Source organism: Oncorhynchus clarkii, chromosome 2 (assembly GCF_045791955.1).
Source record: "Oncorhynchus clarkii lewisi isolate Uvic-CL-2024 chromosome 2, UVic_Ocla_1.0, whole genome shotgun sequence".
Lineage (NCBI taxonomy): Eukaryota > Metazoa > Chordata > Actinopteri > Salmoniformes > Salmonidae > Oncorhynchus > Oncorhynchus clarkii.
The window spans coordinates 62,611,934-62,632,065 of record NC_092148.1 but is presented as its reverse complement, the minus strand read 5'-3'; the positions used below and the strand labels follow the sequence as shown (position 1 = coordinate 62,632,065).

The 20,132-nt window shown below is 45.5% G+C and overlaps 1 protein-coding gene across 1 annotated transcript in view; it reads left to right on the top strand.

Annotated features, from left to right (window-relative positions):
* LOC139371292 (breast cancer anti-estrogen resistance protein 1-like) overlaps nt 1–20,132 on the top strand; it is a 124,446-nt gene that overhangs the window by 1,215 nt on the left and 103,099 nt on the right. The gene's annotated exons all lie outside the window — the stretch shown is intronic.

Sequence of the window (20,132 nt, the reverse complement as noted above, 5' to 3'; positions counted from 1 at the left end):
TCCCCTTGGCTAAGCACTGTTCTATCTAGCTTGGCATGTGTTGTTATGCACACAGATAAAACAGCTTGCTCTAACCTGTGTGAGGATTCCTTCGTCAATACACATCTCAACCCTAGCAGTTTGTGAAGAGATTCCAAGTTTGTGTATCTTGCTGCTTGAAATTCAGAACTCATTGTTTTCCCTGTCAGGCTTAGGGAGTAAAATGTGCTGATTACAGGGTTGTCTCCTAAACACTGAGATATATGGAGGCATCTTTGCCTGTAGATCATCTGGATACATGATATATACCATTTTATGAACTGGGTGGTTCGAGCCATACTGATTGGCTAAAAGCCATGGTATAACAGACCTAATACCACGGGTATGACAAACATTTATTTTTGCTGCTCTAATTATGTTGGTGACCAGTTTATAATAGCAATAAGGCACCTTGGGGGTTTGTTATATATGGCCAATATACCACGGCTAAGGGCTGTATCCAGGCACTCCGTGTTACGTCTGGCATAAGAACAGCCCTTAGCCGTGGTATATTGGCCACCTACCACACCCCTTCGTGCTTAAATCACCCATGCTTATAGCCTCATTCAATTGCAGCGATGTAAATGTGTAATGAACAAGCGTTATTTTCTTGTTTGCTTTGCTAAGTGTTTGAGCACATTATGAATCACTAACTGTATTAGGCTACACTTTTAGAAAAAACGGTGCTATCCAGAACCTAAAAGGGTTCTTCAGCTGTCCTCATAGGAGAACCCTTTGAATAACTATTTTTGGTTCCAGGTAGAGCACTTTGGGTTCCAGGTAGAACCCGTTCCACACAGGGTTCTACATGGAACCCAAAAGGACTCTACCTACAACCAAAAAGGGTTCTACCTTGAACTAAAAGGGTTCTCCTTTGGGGACAGATGAAGATCCCTTTTTCCTAAGAGTATGTATTATACTCTTGAGTAGGACTGTGTTTGGTTTGTACATATGTTTTTACCCTCAGCTACTGTAGCTACTCTGCGCTGTATTCAACAAACACAGTCCAGATTGCAAATCACATGCCTTGCGGCCCGGGTTTGATGGCAACAGCTGCTGTTCTCTGTGCAGACAGGATGACGAGTCTCCTAAACACCATCGGTAAAACCAGCACCGTAATGACTCCCTCATCTCCATGCCAACTAGTCTGAGCCCCTTCACCTGGCTGCCACACATGTCACTGGGAAATCAAAGACAAACAGACAGGGCCATGGTATGACTGTCCACCTAACCCAGTGGACAAATCATTCTTGCACACTTTTCCATTGCGTAGATATCATTTAAGATTTCCCATAGAAATCAAGTTAGATATGGGGGTGTTTTGGAAGATGGCTGGTGTATAACAGCTCATTTCCATTTGTACACTACTATTATTGCGGTAATAGTGTAGTAACATTGTTATTACAACGTTATAGCTGTCAATATAACATCTGCTATAGGCTACACTTTAGTCTGTATCTTCTTATTGGGAATGCAGATTCTTCAACGCATCCGATGTTGTTGCTTGGGTGATGGGTGTATTCCCTCGATGGCCTGCCAGAATTCTAATAGACTGGGAGTCCCCGTGGAGAGTATCCTCCTGCTGTATTTGATGGGTTAATTCCTCCAGTCAACCATATTATGAGGGAAATTAAACTGATGTTTGGATGGGATCAGCCCATAGAGTTAAGCATGCTTAGGTGAACATGAAGTCCCAGTTGGCTAGTAGCAGGGGTCCCAATGTTCCAACGCTGCAAGGCTTAGATGCTAAACACCCTGTCATTCACCATTCACATCTGTGGCTTTTTAGTCATCCCCATATCCTTTGATATTATGAATTGAACATTTGCAGGTTGTAATCCACTGATTTACTATACGTAGAATATAATAGCATCAATTGCATTGTTTTCCCAGTGTTTTATTTTCATGCTACATGTACTGTATATAGGTTGCTATTATAGTTTACAGTGTAGCATGCTTTTGCAAATGCAAACATTTTGGCAATATGCATGTCCTGAATACAGTACAATGGGACATATGGACAGATATAAAATCAAATCAAAGTTTATTTGTCACGTGCGCCGAATACAACAGGTGTAAACCTTACAGTGAAATGCTTACTTACAGGCTCTAACCAATGGTGCCAAAAAAAAAAGGTATGTGTGTGTGTGTGTGTGTGTGTGTGTAGGTAAGTAAAGAAATAAAACAACAGTAGAAAGACATTTTAAAAAAGAGTAGCAAGGCTATATAGAGACACCTGTTAGTCAGGCTTATTCAGGTAGTATGTACATGTAGGTATTGTTAAAGTGACTATGCATATATGATGAACAGACAGTAGCAGCAGCGTAAAAGAGGGGTTCGGTGGGGCACACAATGCAAATAGTCCGGGTAACCATCTGGTTACCTGTTGAGGAGTCTTATGGCTTGGGGGTAAAAACGGTTGAGAATCCTTTTTGTCCTAGACTTGGCACTCCGGTACCGCTTGCCATGCGGTAGTAGAGAAAACAGTCTATGACTGGGGTGGCTGGGGTCTTTAACAATTTTTAGGGCCTTCCTCTGACACCACCTGGTGTAGAGGTCCTGGTTGGCAGTCAGCTTTGCCCCAGTGATGTACTGGGCCGTACGCACTACCCTCTGAAGTCCCTTGCGGTCGGAGGCCGAGCAATTGCCGTACCAGGCAGTGATGCAACCAGTCAGGATGCTCTCGATGTTGCAGCTGTAGAACCTTTTGAGGATCTCAGGGCCCATGCCAAATCTTTTTAGTTTCCTGCGGGGGAATAGGCTTTGTCGTGCCCTCTTCATGTCTTGGTGTGTTTGGACCAATGTAGTTTGTTGTTGATGTGGACACCAAGGAATTTGAAGCTCTCAACCTGCTTCACAACAGCCCCGTCGATGAGAATGAGGAAGTGCTCGGTGCTCCTTTTCCTGTAGTCCACAATCATCTCCTTAGTCTTGGTTACATTGAGGGATAGGTTGTTATTCTGGCACCACCCGGCCAGGTCTCTGACCTCCTCGCTATAGGCTGTCTCGTCGTTTTCGGTGATCAGACCTACCACTGTTGTGTCGTCAGCTAACTTATATACATGAATGCATGCAGCCGTATGTACAAGCATTCATAACATGCCATGAATTGATGTGGCCTATTGAGAATGTAGCACCTCTACCAGAGTACAGAGTATTCTTATCTTTAATATGAGCTCAGTTTCCCCAAGGGCACATCTCTGCTCAGCTGCAGTCTCTCTCGCCCCTCACTCTCCCTCCCTCCCTCCCTCCTTGCCAGCAGCCATGCAATGTAGGACACAAGGGGGTTAAATGGGACGTCTGCCGGGGCTCTATCGACAGCCCTCATATCTCCCTCTCAGAAGCCTGACATTTGACGCTTGTCATAGATGATGCTCCACATACATATTCATAATTGGTGCATTTCCATAACCCCTATCAGGCTCTGGCTATTTGTATGGGCAACATTTAGCCATCAGCCTCCCTTCCTTCTTTGTGTCTATCACATGTAAATCTCTATCCTACTAGATAGGTACACATAACTCACAGCAAATGCATTATTACACAGGAGGTGAGGTTGCTTATAAGTCATCCAAAATGCATAGAATACAATGTACTACAACAGTGCAACCAGCTACCAATGTAGCCTATTTGTAACACACACACACACACACACACACACACACACACACACACACACACACACACACACTGACTGAGGAAGCATCTTAATCCAGCAGTCAGCTGACACATCAATTTGATTAAAACTGACAGCTCAGGAGATATTATCATATTTATGCTATAAACAGCTGCAGGTAGAAATATGAATAAACATTTAAGCATACATATGTAAACTGCCGCATGTCTCCTTTTCCCTAAATATACCATCATCAGGTGTCAATGGACCACACATAGCAACTGTTCATCATTCAGTTATTTTCTATTCCAATAGCACTGTACACTGAAATGGTGTTCTGATGCTATCTAGTCATCCTATCCAGGGTCTTATAGATTTCAGTAATGGTATTGACTATTGCGTGTCTATCATCAGTCAGCCACAGCTGACCTACTAATACCAAGGGCCCATCCACAGTCAGCCTGTCATATGAATCTCCACTAAAGGCCATGTCTTGTGACTGGTTGGTTTTATCTGATCTACAGCTAATACGTCTTGCTTGACTTTTCTCCATTGTTGAACTGCCAGTATTTCAGGGAGAAAAGGTAGCATCAGCCTTTCTGAAAAGCTAGCCCCCGTGGCTAAGAGGAGAGCAATAGAGCAGAGCAGTGTGTGTGGTGGGACTGGGGCTGTGTGGAGTCTGTCCTCACTCACGCTCAAACAGTCAGACACACAATGGAGGAGCAGAGCCACTGCTGCATGCCAGAACATTCCTGCTCCAATGGTCCCTGGGGAATTCACTTTTCTCACTCTGCTCACTCACTGAAGAGAGACTGTGTGTGTGTGTGTGTGTGTGTGTGTGTGTGTGTGTGTGTGTGTGTGTGTGTGTGTGTGTGTGTGTGTGTGTGTGTGTGTGTGTGTGTGTGTGTGTGTGTGTGTGTGTGTGTGTGTGTGCGTGCGTGCGTGCGTGCGTGCGTGCGTGCGTGCGGGCAGACGGGCGTGCGAGAGAAAGAGAGAGAGAGATTCTGCAAGAAGTATTGGTTCGTACCTACATGTATGTGCGTTTTAGAGGACAGTGTGTGTAAAGGGGTGTGTAGATATGTGTGGGACATTGAATGACTGTGTGTGGGAGAGCTACCCTGTGTATGTGATCTTACATTCTTCTACTGTCCTCCATCAATCCTTGTCACAATGCAGTATGTGTGTGATCATCTGGTATCTTGTGGGAGGACTGTGTGCATACTTATGTATATGTGTGCGTCGTTTGTGCATGTTTAATAGTTTTTTTTAACCAGGCTAGTCAATTAAGAACAAATGATTATTTACAATGATGGACTGGCAAGAGGCAAAAGGCCTCCAGTGGGACGGTGGCTGGGTTTAAAAAAGCACAACAACAAAAAACAATGGAAGACAAAACTGACAATACAGATCGAAGCTACTGGCAACAGCACAAATACAACAGCAAGCAAACAGAGGGATGTGTGTGTGAAGTAAAATTACATGCTTCCTTACATAAGGCATTGCAAGTACTTGCGCTTGTGTGTGAAACCTTCTGAGTCAGTGTGGGAATGCTCAGTAATGAATAGCACTGTGTGCTGAAATTCCGTTCTGTGCGTGTACATCCTTATATGTGTTAAACCCTCTGTCTGAGAAAGTGTGTGAATGCTCAGCAGTGTGGTTCTCTTTCAGTCTATGTGGCGGTGGACTGGCAGCAGCAGCAGTCATGTATCTCTCAGCCAGGACTCTGTAGCTATTGCTGTTATTTATTATCTTGGCTATTTCTAGTAGCAAACGCCACTATTTGGCATCTCTCCCTCAATCTCTTTCTTTTTCTGTTCTTCTCTGTTCTCTTCATCCCTATCCATCATTCTAGCCATCTCCCTCCTCCTCTCCTCCTCCCTCCTTCTCTCCTCCTCCCACCCTCTCTCCTTCCTTTTCTCCTCCTTCTCTCCGCTTCTCACCCTCTCTCCTCCTCCCACCCTTCTCCTCCCTCGTCGCCTCCTCCCTCCTTCTCTCCTCCTCCCACCCTTTCTTCTCCTCCCTCATCTCCTCCTCCCATCCATTCTCCTCCTCTCCTCCTCTCTCGTCCTCCCTCCTTCTCTCCTCCCTCGTCTCCTCCTCCCTCCTTCTCTTCTCCTCCCTCATCTTCTCCTTCCTCATCTCCTCCTCCTACCCTCTCTCCTCCTCTCTTCTTCTCTCCTCCTCTCCTTCTCCCACCCTTTCTTCTCCTCCCTCGTCTCGTCCTCTCTTCTACCCTCTCTCCTTCTTTCCTCCTCCCACCCTCTCTCCTCCTCCCACCTTCTCTCCTCCTCCCACCTTCTCTCCTCTCTTCCTCCCACCCTTCTCCTCCCTCGTCTCTTCCTCCCTCCTTCTCTCCCCCTCCCACCCTCCTTCCTTCTCTCCTCCCCATCTGGTGTTCTTTCCATGTTTATCCCATCATCTTCTTATTCCAGTTTCTTCCTCTTTGTCTTGGTTAATGATGGGCAGTACAACCTTTGTCTTGGTTAATGATGGGCAGTACAGCCTTTGTCTTGGTTAATGATGGGCAGTACAGCCTTTGTCTTGGTATGTGATGTGCAGTACAGCCTTTGTCTTGGTTAATGATGGGCAGTACAGCGTTTGTCTTGGTATAGGATGGGCAGTACAGCGTTTGTCTTGGTTAATGATGGGCAGTACAGCGTTTGTCTTGGTATAGGATGGGCAGTACAGCGTTTGTCTTGGTTAATGATGGGCAGTACAGCGTTTGTCTTGGTATAGGATGGGCAGTACAGCGTTTGTCTTGGTTAATGATGGGCAGTACAGCGTTTGTCTTGGTATAGGATGGGCAGTACAGCCTTTGTCTTGGTTAATGATGGGCAGTACAGCCTTTGTCTTGGTATGTGATGTGCAGTACAGCCTTTGTCTTGGTTAATGATGGGCAGTACAGCCTTTGTCTTGGTTAATGATGGGCAGTACAGCGTTTGTCTTGGTATAGGATGGGCAGTACAGCCTTTGTCTTGGTATAGGATGGGCAGTACAGCGTTTGTCTTGGTTAATGATGGGCTGTACAGTATGCAGTGTACTGGTCAGTGCGGGAAAGGGAAAGGGGGATACCTAGTCAGTTGTACAACTGAATCCATTAAACTGAAATGTGTCTTCCGCATTTAACCCAACCCCTCTGAATCGGAGCGGTGCGGGGGGGCTGCCTTAATCAACATCCATGTCTTCGGCGCCCGGGGAACAGTGGGTTAACTGCCTTGCTCAGGAGCAGAATGACAGATTTTTGCCTTGTCAGCTCTGGGATTTGATCCAGCAACCTTTCACTGGCCTAACGCTCCTACCCGCCAGGCTACCTGTCACCCTTATACAACTCAGTGTGAGACCCAAGCAGTTATCTTCTCATTTCAAAGCCTGGTGTCATTTTCCTCACACTGTCTCCTGGTTTGTCCCCAGTGATCTGGCCTAGACAGACAGCACTGGATTTCAGCCCTGTGGTCAGAAGTATTATGCCTTCCCTCCCAGGGAAAATCACCATCACAAAACACAACCCCGCTCTCACCTCCCTGAGGAGAAGTCCTTACTTATGCTTTTATATCGTCCTGTTTGATATGAGCCTGTGAGAATGTGGGCCACGCTGAGGCAGAGATGGCTTCCCGCAGACCTCCTGCTGACCTCCTGATGAGAGAGAGAGAGAGAGAGAGAGAGAGACTCCTAACCTCCTGTCAAATGTATGACCATATTAGAGACACATATCCCTCAGATTACACAGATCCACCAAGAATTCGAAAACAAATCCAATTTTGATAAACTCCCATATCTTTTGGGTTAAATACCACAGTGTGCCATCACAGCAGCAATATTTGTGACCTGTTGCCACAAGAAAAGGGCAACTAGTGAAGAACAAATACCATTGTAAATACAACCCATATTTATGTTTATTTATTTTCCCTTTTGTACTTTAACTATTTGCACATCGTTACAACACTGTATATAGACACAATATGACATTTGAAATGTCTTTATTCTTTTGGAACTTCTGTGAGTGTAATGTTTACTGTTCATTTTTATTGTTTATTTCACTTCTGTAAATTATCTCTTCACTTGCTTTGGCAATGTTAACATATGTTTCCCATGCCAGTAAAGCCCCTTGAATTGAATTGAATTGATATTCCTCTGTGGCCTTTATAAGAGCCATAATGAAACCCAGGGTTTCTCAGTGCCTTCTGGTTAGACTGTCAGAGCATAATAACCCATCCGTATTGTTTCACTGCTCTCTAAATCACATCATCTCATTATGTGCTTCTCATTAGCCGTGCATACTTGTCTTCATGACAGTGGGAGAGAGTGGTATGTTTGTGTCAGTGTGATGTGCATATGCGGGTGTCATGAACAGTATGTTGGTGCACAATTTCTTTGCTCGATGCTATATGTGTGAGGTAAGTGAGGGTCCAATTGAGCAGCTGTGAGACAGACAGACAGACGGCAAGAGTGTGTGTGTATTGTGTCTGTTCCTTCTGCCAAAGCATCCCGTCCCTGGCTTCGTAAATCTCCTGGCTGATCTGCGTAGTGGCGCTGTTAATGGCCGCCCATCGATCACGCTCACGTGTGCATTATCGCCGACATGGTTAGGTGCAGGCTTAGCGACTTATTTTGCTGGAAATTGGCCAGTCAATTTGGCAGAGAAGGGTAGCGCCGGTCCAGAGAATTGATCATCATTTGAAATGCAAAGCTGTTGGCAGCATAAACGAGTGTGCAAGTGAAAGGGTCAACTGAAGAGCATGAGCTGGAGGAGGGGGATGGGGATGGGGAAGGAGAGAGAGAGGGGGATGGGGATGGGGAAGGAGAGAGAGAGGGGGATGGGGATGGGGAAGGAGAGAGAGAGGGGGATGGGGATGGGGAAGGAGAGAGAGAGGGGGGTGGGGATGGGGAAGGAGAGAGAGAGGGGGATGGGGATGGGGAAGGAGAGAGAGAGGGGGGGATGGGGATGGGGAAGGAGAGAGGGGAGGATGGGGATGGGGAAGGAGAGGGAGAGGGGGATGGGGATGGGGAAGGAGAGAGAGAGGAGGATGGGGAAGGAGAGAGAGAGGGGGATGGGGATGGGGAAGGAGAGAGAGGGGAGGATGGGGATGGGGAAGGAGAGAGAGAGGGAGATGGGGATGGGGAAGGAGAGAGAGAGAGAGGAGGATGGGGAAGGAGAGAGAGAGGGGGATAGGGATGGGGAAGGAGAGAGAGGGGGATGGGGAAGGAGAGAGAGAGGGGGATGGGGATGGGGAAGGAGAGAGAGAGGAGGATGGGGAAGGAGAGAGAGAGAGAGGGGGATAGGGATGGAGAAGGAGAGAGAGAGGGGGATGGGGATGGGGAAGGAGAGAGAGATGGGGATGGGGAAGGAGAGAGAGAGGGGGATGGGGATGGGGAAGGAGAGAGAGAGGAGGATGGGGAAGGAGAGAGAGAGGGGATAGGGATGGGGAAGGAGAGAGAGAGGGGGGTGAGGATGGGGAAGGAGAGAGAGAGGAGGATGGGGATGGGGAAGGAGAGAGAGAGGAGGATGGGGATGGGGAAGGAGAGAGAGATGGGGATGGGGAAGGAGAGAGATAGGAGGATGGGGATGGGGAAGGAGAGGAGGATGGAGAGAGGGTGTAGGGAGGAGAGGGGAGTAGTTAAGGGCATGTGTAATCGAGTACTCGAACGGACCTCAAAACTCGATCTTTAATCAGAGATACAATTGTTTTTCTAATTCTGTACAGCTATTTGGTGGAATGTGCTTTGAAATTCTGTCTGGAAGATGTTCATTTGCTATGACTCTAGTGTTCCATTTGTACATGTGCATTTGTGGGGCACAACATCAAAGAAACCAAGGTAGGCATTAATTGCACAGTTCCATAATTCCCTTTCCCCTCCAGGTCTCACTCACTCGATTTCATTCCGACCGCTCCCTCTACACACATGTGCCGAGTTCGCACACAAGCTCCCATTAGGCCTACAGAAATAAATGTTTCTAACTGATGGGACACAAGCTCCCATTAGGCCTACAGAAATACATATATCTAACTGATGGGACACAAGCTCCCATTAGGCCTACAGAAATAAATGTCTCTAACTGATGGGACACAAGCTCCCATTAGGCCTACAGAAATACATATATCTAACTGATGGGACACAAGCTCCCATTAGGCCTACAGAAATAAATGTTTCTAACTGATGGGACACAAGCTCCCATTAGGCCTACAGAAATACATATATCTAACTGATGGGACACAAGCTCCCATTAGGCCTACAGAAATAAATGTCTCTAACTGATGGGACACAAGCTCCCATTAGGCCTACAGAAATACATATATCTAACTGATGGGACACAAGCTCCCATTAGGCCTACAGAAATACATATATCTAACTGATGGGACACAAGCTCCCATTAGGCCTACAGAAATACATATATCTAACTGATGGACTCAAGCTCCCATTAGGCCTAGATAAATAAATGTCTCTAACTGATGGACACAAGCTCCCATTAGGCCTAGATAAATAAATGTATCTAACTGATGGGACACAAGCTCCCATTAGGCCTACAGAAATACATATATCTAACTGATGGACTCAAGCTCCCATTAGGCCTACAGAAATACATGTCTCTAACTGATGGGACTCAAGCTCCCATTAGGGCTACATAAATAAATGTCTCTAACTGATGGGACTAACAAGCTACATTCCTTGCCGACAGTTTTATCACAAATGTAAAATGGACTGGTTGATTGAAGTAAGGAAATATGTGTTCCAAAAATGAGCTAGAGTTTTGGAATAATTGGATCTTGTCTATTTTCTGCTTAGGTTACTTTGCAAACTGCTGTTACCATTATGAATTGGTGAGCTTAGGATATAACCCCCCTAAACATAGACAATTTTCCACACTTAAAATATGCAAAAACATTTGTTTGAGAAAGACAGCGTATTTATATCAGAATCATTAAGCCTACTCACCAAACAGATGTCCATAATTCATCCCCATGAAGTGCTCAATGTGGAATTGTTTATCCATTTAGAAAATTCAAAACAGGCAGAGTAAACTAAATGGAATATCTGTTGGCCTATATCGAAAAGAAGACACATTTTGGTTTGTAACCCTGAAAAAAATGGCCTTTCAACGTGTGAAACTAAAAGCCCCGTTTCAAATGATCTCTCTTTCAGAGTATCTGTTCCAGATCACTCCGCACTGGTAACTTTTACATTTACAAAAATATTCTGTTAGATTTGATTCTGTTATATTACATCATGTGTTTTGCTAATCTTAAAATAAATAAGGCATTGTTGTACACTGTTGACATATAGATAAATGCAGTAGTACAACATCAATATGCTCATCCCTAGGAGTAGTATAACATCAATATGCTCATCCCTAGGAGTAGTACAACATCAATATGCTCATCCCTAGGAGTAGTACAACATCAATATGCCCATCCCCAGGAGTAGTACAACATCAATATGCTCATCCCTAGGAGTAGTACAACATCAATATGCTCATCCCTAGGAGTAGTACAACATCAATATGCCCATCCCCAGGAGTAGTATAACATCAATATGCCCATCCCTAGGAGTAGTACAACATCAATATGCTCATCCCTAGGAGTAGTACAACATCAATATGCCCATCCCTAGGAGTAGTACAACATCAATATGCCCATCCCTAGGAGTAGTACAACATCAATATGCCCATCCCTAGGAGTAGTACAACATCAATATGCCCATCCCTAGGAGTAGTACAACATCAATATGCCCATCCCTAGGAGTAGTACAACATCAATATGCTCATCCCTAGGAGTAGTACAACATCAATATGCCCATCCCTAGGAGTAGTACAACATCAATATGCCCATCCCCAGGAGTAGTACAACATCAATATGCCCATCCCTAGGAGTAGTACAACATCAAAATGCCCATCCCTAGGAGTAGTACAACATCAATATGCCCATCCCTAGGAGTAGTACAACATCAATATGTCCATCCCTAGGAGTAGTATAACATCAATATGCCCATCCCTAGGAGTAGTACAACATCAATATGTCCATCCCTAGGAGTAGTACAACATCAATATGCCCATCCCCAGGAGTAGTACAACATCAATATGCCCATCCCCAGGAGTAGTACAACATCAATATGCCCATCCCTAGGAGTAGTACAACATCAATATGCCCATCCCCAGGAGTAGTACAACATCAATATGCCCATCCCTAGGAGTAGTACAACATCAATATGCCCATCCCTAGGAGTAGTACAACATCAATATGCCCATCCCCAGGAGTAGTACAACATCAATATGCCCATCCCTAGGAGTAGTACAACATCAATATGCTCATCCCCAGGAGTAGTACAACATCAATATGCCCATCCCTAGGAGTAGTACAACATCAATATGCCCATCCCTAGGAGTAGTACAACATCAATATGCCCATCCCTAGGAGTAGTACAACATCAATATGCCCATCCCCAGGAGTAGTACAACATCATTATGCCCATCCCTAGGAGTAGTACAACATCAATATGCCCATCCCTAGGAGTAGTACAACATCAATATGCCCATCCCCAGGAGTAGTACAACATCAATATGCCCATCCCTAGGAGTAGTACAACATCAATATGCCCATCCCCAGGAGTAGTACAACATCAATATGCCCATCCCTAGGAGTAGTATAACATCAATATGCCCATCCCTAGGAGTAGTACAACATCAATATGCCCATCCCCAGGAGTAGTACAACATCAATATGCCCATCCCTAGGAGTAGTACAACATCAATATGCCCATCCCTAGGAGTAGTACAACATCAATATGCTCATCCCCAGGAGTAGTACAACATCAATATGCCCATCCCTAGGAGTAGTACAACATCAATATGCCCATCCCCAGGAGTAGTACAACATCAATATGCCCATCCCTAGGAGTAGTACAACATCAATATGCCCATCCCCAGGAGTAGTACAACATCAATATGCCCATCCCTAGGAGTAGTACAACATCAATATGCCCATCCCTAGGAGTAGTACAACATCAATATGCCCATCCCTAGGAGTAGTACAACATCAATATGCCCATCCCCAGGAGTAGTACAACATCAATATGCCCATCCCTAGGAGTAGTACAACATCAATATGCCCATCCCTAGGAGTAGTACAACATCAATATGCCCACTGCTGCTTCTGCAGCCAAAACATGGTGTTATAAAGAGATAATGTTATGTAGCTCCTAGCAGTAAGACCTCCCCCTCATTTAGTCCTAATCTCCTCTCTTCTAAACCTCTAGTAAACCCCCTGATGACTCCACAACAGCATGACATTCAGCATGCAGCAGCATTTCCATGAAACACAGGACTAATGTGTTTCTGCTTACCATTTAAGACATAGGCTCCTACAGTGGGTCAGGGAGTTAGTAGGCTACTGTACTGTACGTCTCTTAGAGCCTTATGGTGGATAGTGTAATTTTCTTACTAGAGATGATCAACTCCACGGCAGGGCTGCTGTTCCATTAGATTAATTTTCTAAGCAAAAACTAATTACTGGAGCCCCAGCTGAGTCAGTGTTTTTGCATGCTCAAGTTCTCAAGAGGTACCTGAGAGAAGCACTAGACCAACAGTCAGATGTAATCAGCTAATCCCACTGCGCCACACAGCAGGCCGGAGAGTAGGACCGCTGGGCTGAAGAGAGCAGGCGGCTCAGATAGAATGGAATAGTGTGTGTTTGTGTAGTAGTGTGTGTATAGTGTGTGTGTGTGTGTGTGTGTGTGTGTGTGTGTGTGTGTGAGCCTGTGCTAGTAATGTATTATCTATGAGCAGCTAACAGTGTGAAGAGCCTTTAATCCGTGCCCACGCAATGTAAAGAACCTCTAATCTGAGTGAAGGTTAGAGTTGCTTTGTGCATTTACATTTCCCAAATCACTGATGCATTATGAATAATGTATGCACAGGCTCAGCGGATCCAATCTGGTGATTGATGGATTCCGACAGATAAATTAAGGTTTATGTTTCCATCTTTAATTCAGACATTTAGCGCCGTCTGCTCTCGTACGCTATTACTGTACCATTCAACATATAGGGAAATCTGTTGGTGTGGTTTTGATTTATAATGGAAATGAGAATTGATTATGGCATAATGGGTTTTATGATGATAAACTAACCTGTGGATGACTTTTAAGTATTGTTCTGTACATTTGAGAGGGAGGGATCATTCTCTTTCTCTTTGTGACCTCCATCAGCCCCATCAGTCACCATTCTCCCCTCCCTGACGCCCTCTCTCCGCCCTGTTCCCTCCCCAATAGGCATTGTCATGAAGAGGGCACAACAACGCCTATTCCCCCTCAGGAGACTGAAAAGATTTGGCATAGGTCCTCAGATCCTCAAAAGGTCTACAGCTGCACCATCGAGGGCATGTAGGCGGTGGCTGCATCACCGCCTACAGAGGGTAGTGCGTACGGCCCAGTACATCACTAGGGCCAAGCTTCCTACCATCCAGGACATCTGTACCAGGCGGTTTCAGAGCAAGGCCCTAAAAATGACCAAAGACTCCAGTCACCCTAGTCATAGACTGTTCTCTCTGCTACTGCACAGCAAGCGGTACCGGAGCCCCAAGTCTAGGACCTAAAGGCTTCTTATCAGCTTCTACCCCAACCCATAAGACTCCTGAACATCTAATCAAAAGGCTACCCGGACTATTTGCATTGACCCCCCCATTTTTATGCTGCTGCTACTCTGTTTATTATCACTTTACCTACATGTACATATTACCTTAATTACCTCAGCTAACCTGTGCCCCTTCACAATGACTCTGTAACGGTACCCCCTGTATTTTGCCTCGTTACTGTTATTTCATTGTTGCTTTTTCATTATTTGTTATTTTTAAATTTTCTTCTTATTTATTTTAATTGTATTTATTTTTTACTTCAGTTTATTTTAGTAAATACTTTCTTATCCCTTATTTTTCTTAAAACTGCATTGTTGGTTAAGGGCTTGTAAGTAAGCATTTCACTGTACACCTGTTGTATTCGGCGCGTGACTTGATTTCATTTGATTTTCCCCTCCCTGTCGCTCTCTCTCTGCCCTGTTCCCTCCCTGACCTGAGCCTGCTCTTGGTGGAAATGTGTCATTCCTTGTGGGCCAGCCCTGTCACTCTGCTCTGACTTATCTACTGATGGAGGTTAGGCCATTTCTGATTGGGGATTTAGAGCAAAAAGATAGCGGAAAAGAGGATTGAAAAGATGAGGAGGAGAAAGACAGAGAGATATAGAGCTAGACAGATGGATCTAGAGCTAGACAGACAGAGATATATAGAGCTAGACAGAGATATATAGAGCTAGACAGAGCGATATGGAGCTAGACAGAGATATATAGAGCTAGACAGAGATATATAGAGCTAGACAGAGAGATATAGAGCTAGACAGAGATATATAGAGCTAGACAGAGTGATATGGAACTAGACAGAGAGATATAGAGCTAGACAGATGGATCTAGAGCTAGACAGAGATATATAGAGCTAGACAGAGAGATATAGAGCTAGACAGAGAGATATAGAGCTAGACAGAGAGATTTAGAGCTAGACAGAGAGATTTAGAGCTAGACAGAGATATATAGAGCTAGACAGAGGGATCTAGAGCTAGACAGAGATATATATATAGCTAGACAAAGAGATATAGAGCTAGACAGAGAGATATAGAGCTAGACAGAGCGATATGGAGCTAGACAGAGGGATCTAGAGCTAGACAGAGAGATATAGAGCTAGACAGAGCAATATGGAGCTAGACAGAGAGATATAGAGCTTGACAGAGAGATATAGAGCTAGACAGAGATATATAGAGCTAGACAGAGATATATAGAGCTAGACAGAGGGATCTAGAGCTAGACAGATATATATATATAGCTAGACAAAGAGATATAGAGCTAGACAGAGAGATATAGAGCTAGACAGAGAGATATAGAGCTAGACAGAGCGATATGGAGCTAGACAGAGAGATATAGAGCTAGACAGAGGGATCTAGAGCTAGACAGAGAGATATAGAGCTAGACAGAGATATATAGAGCTAGACAGAGAGATATAGAGCTAGACAGAGAGATATAGAGCTAGACAGAGGGATATAGAGCTAGACAGAGAGATATAGAGCTAGACAGAGGGAAAGGATTTAATGACGCTGACTCTATGTCATTTAGACACTTGTTGCTGCCCCTATCCCTCATCAATGCAGCTGCCGGATTACCATTGCATCAGCAGCACCATAGTGTTAACCGAATGTTGCGGCTCCCATTTTCCGCTCGTGGAGCGACCTTTGTGTGCCTAACGCGCCTCTTTATTGCCAGTTCCCGGGATTAAGCCTGGCTTGTGAAGGATAATGAAAGGACTCCACCCGTTATTACTGCGGCTTTGGGGGGAGATAGAAGGTCATTTATGATTTTGAAGATGGTTTTTGATTTCTCGCACAAAATCACGCTTCACAGGCTTGAGTGAAGGCAATTATTTGTCTTCTTTTTGTGTGATTGTGAGTGAAGGGAGATTATTGCTCCCCCTATGACCACAGCCCTTCCACACACATTACACACATACTCAGTGCTCACACGCACACCCACATTACACACACTCACACCCATACACACCAACCACCCACATTATACACACTCACACTCACAAACACACACACCAACCACCCACATTATACACACTCACACCCATATACATCAACCACACACATTACACACACTCACACCCATATACATCAACCACACACATTACACACACTCACACCCATACACACCAACCACACACACACACACACACACCCACACACACACACACACACACACACACACACACACACACACACACACACACACACACACACACACACACAATAACAACAACACACTCAAGACAGTAGGAGGCTATCTGTAATGCCGTGTGTATGGCAGGTTTTTGTTCTTGGAGCATCTTTCCACTTGGAGAGACTTACAGAGCACCACACGGTTTAGTTATATTTTATAAGCACCGGGCCAGCGTTTTGGTTGGGCTCCTGGGAGCTCAGTATGCTCATCAGTAAACATTAATGTTCCTCAGCTGCCTTTTATATCCATACTTATGCTCAGAGCGTAACACCAAGCCCATTTTATACACACAGGATTTTAGATTTCAGTTCAGTCAGCGGGTATAGTTTTAAAATCCACTTTAACTCGTAAAAACTATGCGTTAAATTAATGCAGAATCTAATGTTTTGGCTAAAGCTAGGATTTTGAAATGAGATGTCCTTATAGACTGCTGATGTGGTATTTCAGCTCTCTATTTGGCTCCAGCTGGTAGTAGGGACATATGGGATACCTCCACCACTCCTCATTCCCACTAGGATCTCTGATAAGCAGGTGGCATATGGTCGCTGGTGCCTCTTCCTACACAGATGCTCTGCTACATGTCCTCAAACAGAAGGTGTACTGATCACTGAAGTCAGAGGTCAAAGGGTACAGCTGTTACCTGGTCTTCCTGGGGTTAGATAGGTGTTCCAGAACAGTGTAAGACGGCCCTGTTCAATCTTAGTCAATAAGGTTTGGTAAGGTTGTTATGACAGGGTTGGCAGGGCCTTAGGCCTTAGCTGGGAAATGGCTACAGTGAAGGCTGCAAACATCAGGGCTTGCAGGCATTGGAGCTTCAGGTTTCTCTCAGGGGGGTTAAAGGGAAGATGGCTCTGAAGTCATTGGTCTGTGGAGGTGGTGGGTACCAGGGCTTAATGGCTTTTGGTCCTGAGCCATAGGAGACCAGGGAGAAGGGATGGGTTGGATTTCAGCAACATTGGGGTATAGATTGTAGAGTAGATTGAAGATGAAATCAGAATCAAATGACGAAGACTCCCCTAACACACCGTGTCCCTGTCACGCGGGACTAGGTGTGTGTGCAGGAATCAGACGCAGAGAGAGAGTAACGGAGTAAAGTACTTTACTATTGCACACCAAACTGATAAGCCCAATACAATACAGGGTGCAGGACACTATACCAGACAACCCAAAACCACAGGGTGTCCACTATAGAAAACAAAATACACCACGACCTAATATGTACACACGTAACAAAAGACAATCCCGCACAAAACAAGGGCGGGTCAAACTACTACATATAGGGAAGCTAATTAAACCAAAATACACACAGGTGAAACTAATAAGACAAAACCAACAGACAAACGAAAAAAGGATCGGTAGCGGCTAGTAGGACGGTGACGATGACCGCCGAGCACCACCCGAACAGGCAGGGGAGCCAACTTCGGCGGAAGTCGTGACAGTCATATCCCCACCTGACTGATGCTTCTCAGTCCCCATGTCCCCACCTGACTGATGCTTCTCAGTCCCCATATCCCCACCTGACTGATGCTTCTCAGTCCCCATATCCCCAACTGTCTGATGCTTCTCAGTCCCCATAGCCCCACCTGACTGATGCTTCTCAGTCCGCATATCCTCACCTGTCTGATGCTTCTCAGTCCCCCATATCCCCACCTGTCTGATGCTTCTCAGTCCCCATATCCCCACCTGACTGATGCTTCTCAGTCCCCATATCCCCACCTGACTGATGCTTCTCAGTCCGCATATCCTCACCTGTCTGATGCTTCTCAGTCCCCCATATCCCCACCTGTCTGATGCTTCTCAGTCTGCATATCCCCACCTGTCTGATGCTTCTCAGTCCCCATATCCCACCTGACTGATGCTTCTCAGTCCGCTTGTCCCCACCTGACTGATGCTTCTCAGTCTGCATATCCCCACCTGACTGATGATTCTCAGTCCTCTTGTGGCCTGTGATGTTGTTTATCTCTGGGTATTTGCCGTGAGCTGACGGACACGTGCAGTGCTGCTTGTTTGGAGTGTGTGGGCTGACCCGTCCGTCACATCTTGCGCCCCCGTCGCCCAGTTGGCCAGGAACGTCATCTGCTCAGCTGCCATCCTCAGAGCCACAGCTGAATTGGTTTTGAACTGAGAGGGCAAGCAATTTACTCCACATTCAGAGACCATTCCACTTCGCAGAACCCAGAGAAGTGAGGAAGGGGCCGATCCGGGAGAGAGGGAGCGAGATAGAGATGGAATATGGAATAGAGGAGGGAAACGAGGGCTTTGGTGAAAGATGTGGAGGCCATAGAGAGGTGAAAGTGAGAAAGGAAATGAGAGAGGGATTGAAGTAGAGAAAATAGGGGGAAAGGGGAATAATACCACTATTTGGATGGAGTGATGGAAAGAGAAATTCAAGCACAGAGATGATGAGCTTGAGTGATGTAGAGACAGACTCCTGTATGCTTTTAGTCCTCTTTCAAGTCACATAAATGGATCTTATTTTCAAAATTTGTATGCAAAGACGTAAACACATTTGTACAGTCGGACTAGCAACTTCAGAAGCACAGGAAATATGATCCTCACAGGAGCCCTGGCAGCCAATGTATCTACCAAAACAAACTGAGAAAAAAACACTATCCTAACAGTGTTGCCTCAGCGTTTCTGGAATGGCCTGAATAGGTTATTTGTCTCAGCTACGGGTTTGAAAGCTGTTGGGCAGACTCCTGGACCGCCATGCTGGAATGTGGGATCACTCCAGAGTCTGGGCCCAGAGGCTGAGAGCTGAGCTGAGCCCAGGCGAGGTCCAACAGACAGACAGCAGGAGCAGCAGGAGCTGGAAAGTGTCGTTGAGCCAAACTGGGCCAGCTCCAGCCTGATGTCCTGTCATCATCACCACCACACAGCCATGCTCTGCTCACATCATCCCAGCCTGCACCTCCTCCTTTTCCAGGAGTCTATTTTAGCCCCAGAATAACTCAAATACCATTTATTTCCTGTGAACATTAAGTTCAAGAGTGAGCTGTTCAAATCAGATGTGCAGATGAATATGCATGCCCTGGTTCCATGGATCTAGGTCATTATCTGAGACAAATTAGGATCTGTAGACAGTTTAATTGGCAGAGGAACTGTATGCACACGGGTAGCGTACAGCGGTGTTAATGTACTACTACAGATAACACCCAAGATGGCAGATATTATGCAACCGTTATGATAACTCTTATGATGACACAAGTTCTGTGAGGATGTTCTGTGGGTGTAACAGTGTTGCTTCCCTCCCTCCCTTTGCCCCAACCTGGACTTGAACCAGGGACCCTCTGAACACATCAGCAACTGCCTCCCACGAAGCATCGTTACCTTTCGCGCTACAAAAGCCGCTGCCTTTGCAGCGCAAGGGAAACAACTACTTCAAGGTGTCAGAGCGAGTGACGCACACCGCTAACTAGCTACCCATTTGACACCAGTTACATGAGAATGCATGTTATAGCCTAGAAATAGCCCCTAAATAAACAGCAGAATGTTGAACATATTGCTGACATGGTGGAAGATACAGTAAGTTTGTTCTGATGTGTTCTGGATTGTATTTTAGAGCCCAGTCAGCTCTTCGCAAAGGCTCTGTCTAAAGCTCTTTGAATCCATGCCACCCGCCTCAGCTGTGGTCTTGGGACAGCTCCAGGTCCAGGGAGAGTCAGTCTGTCTCTGGGTAGCAGCAGCTCC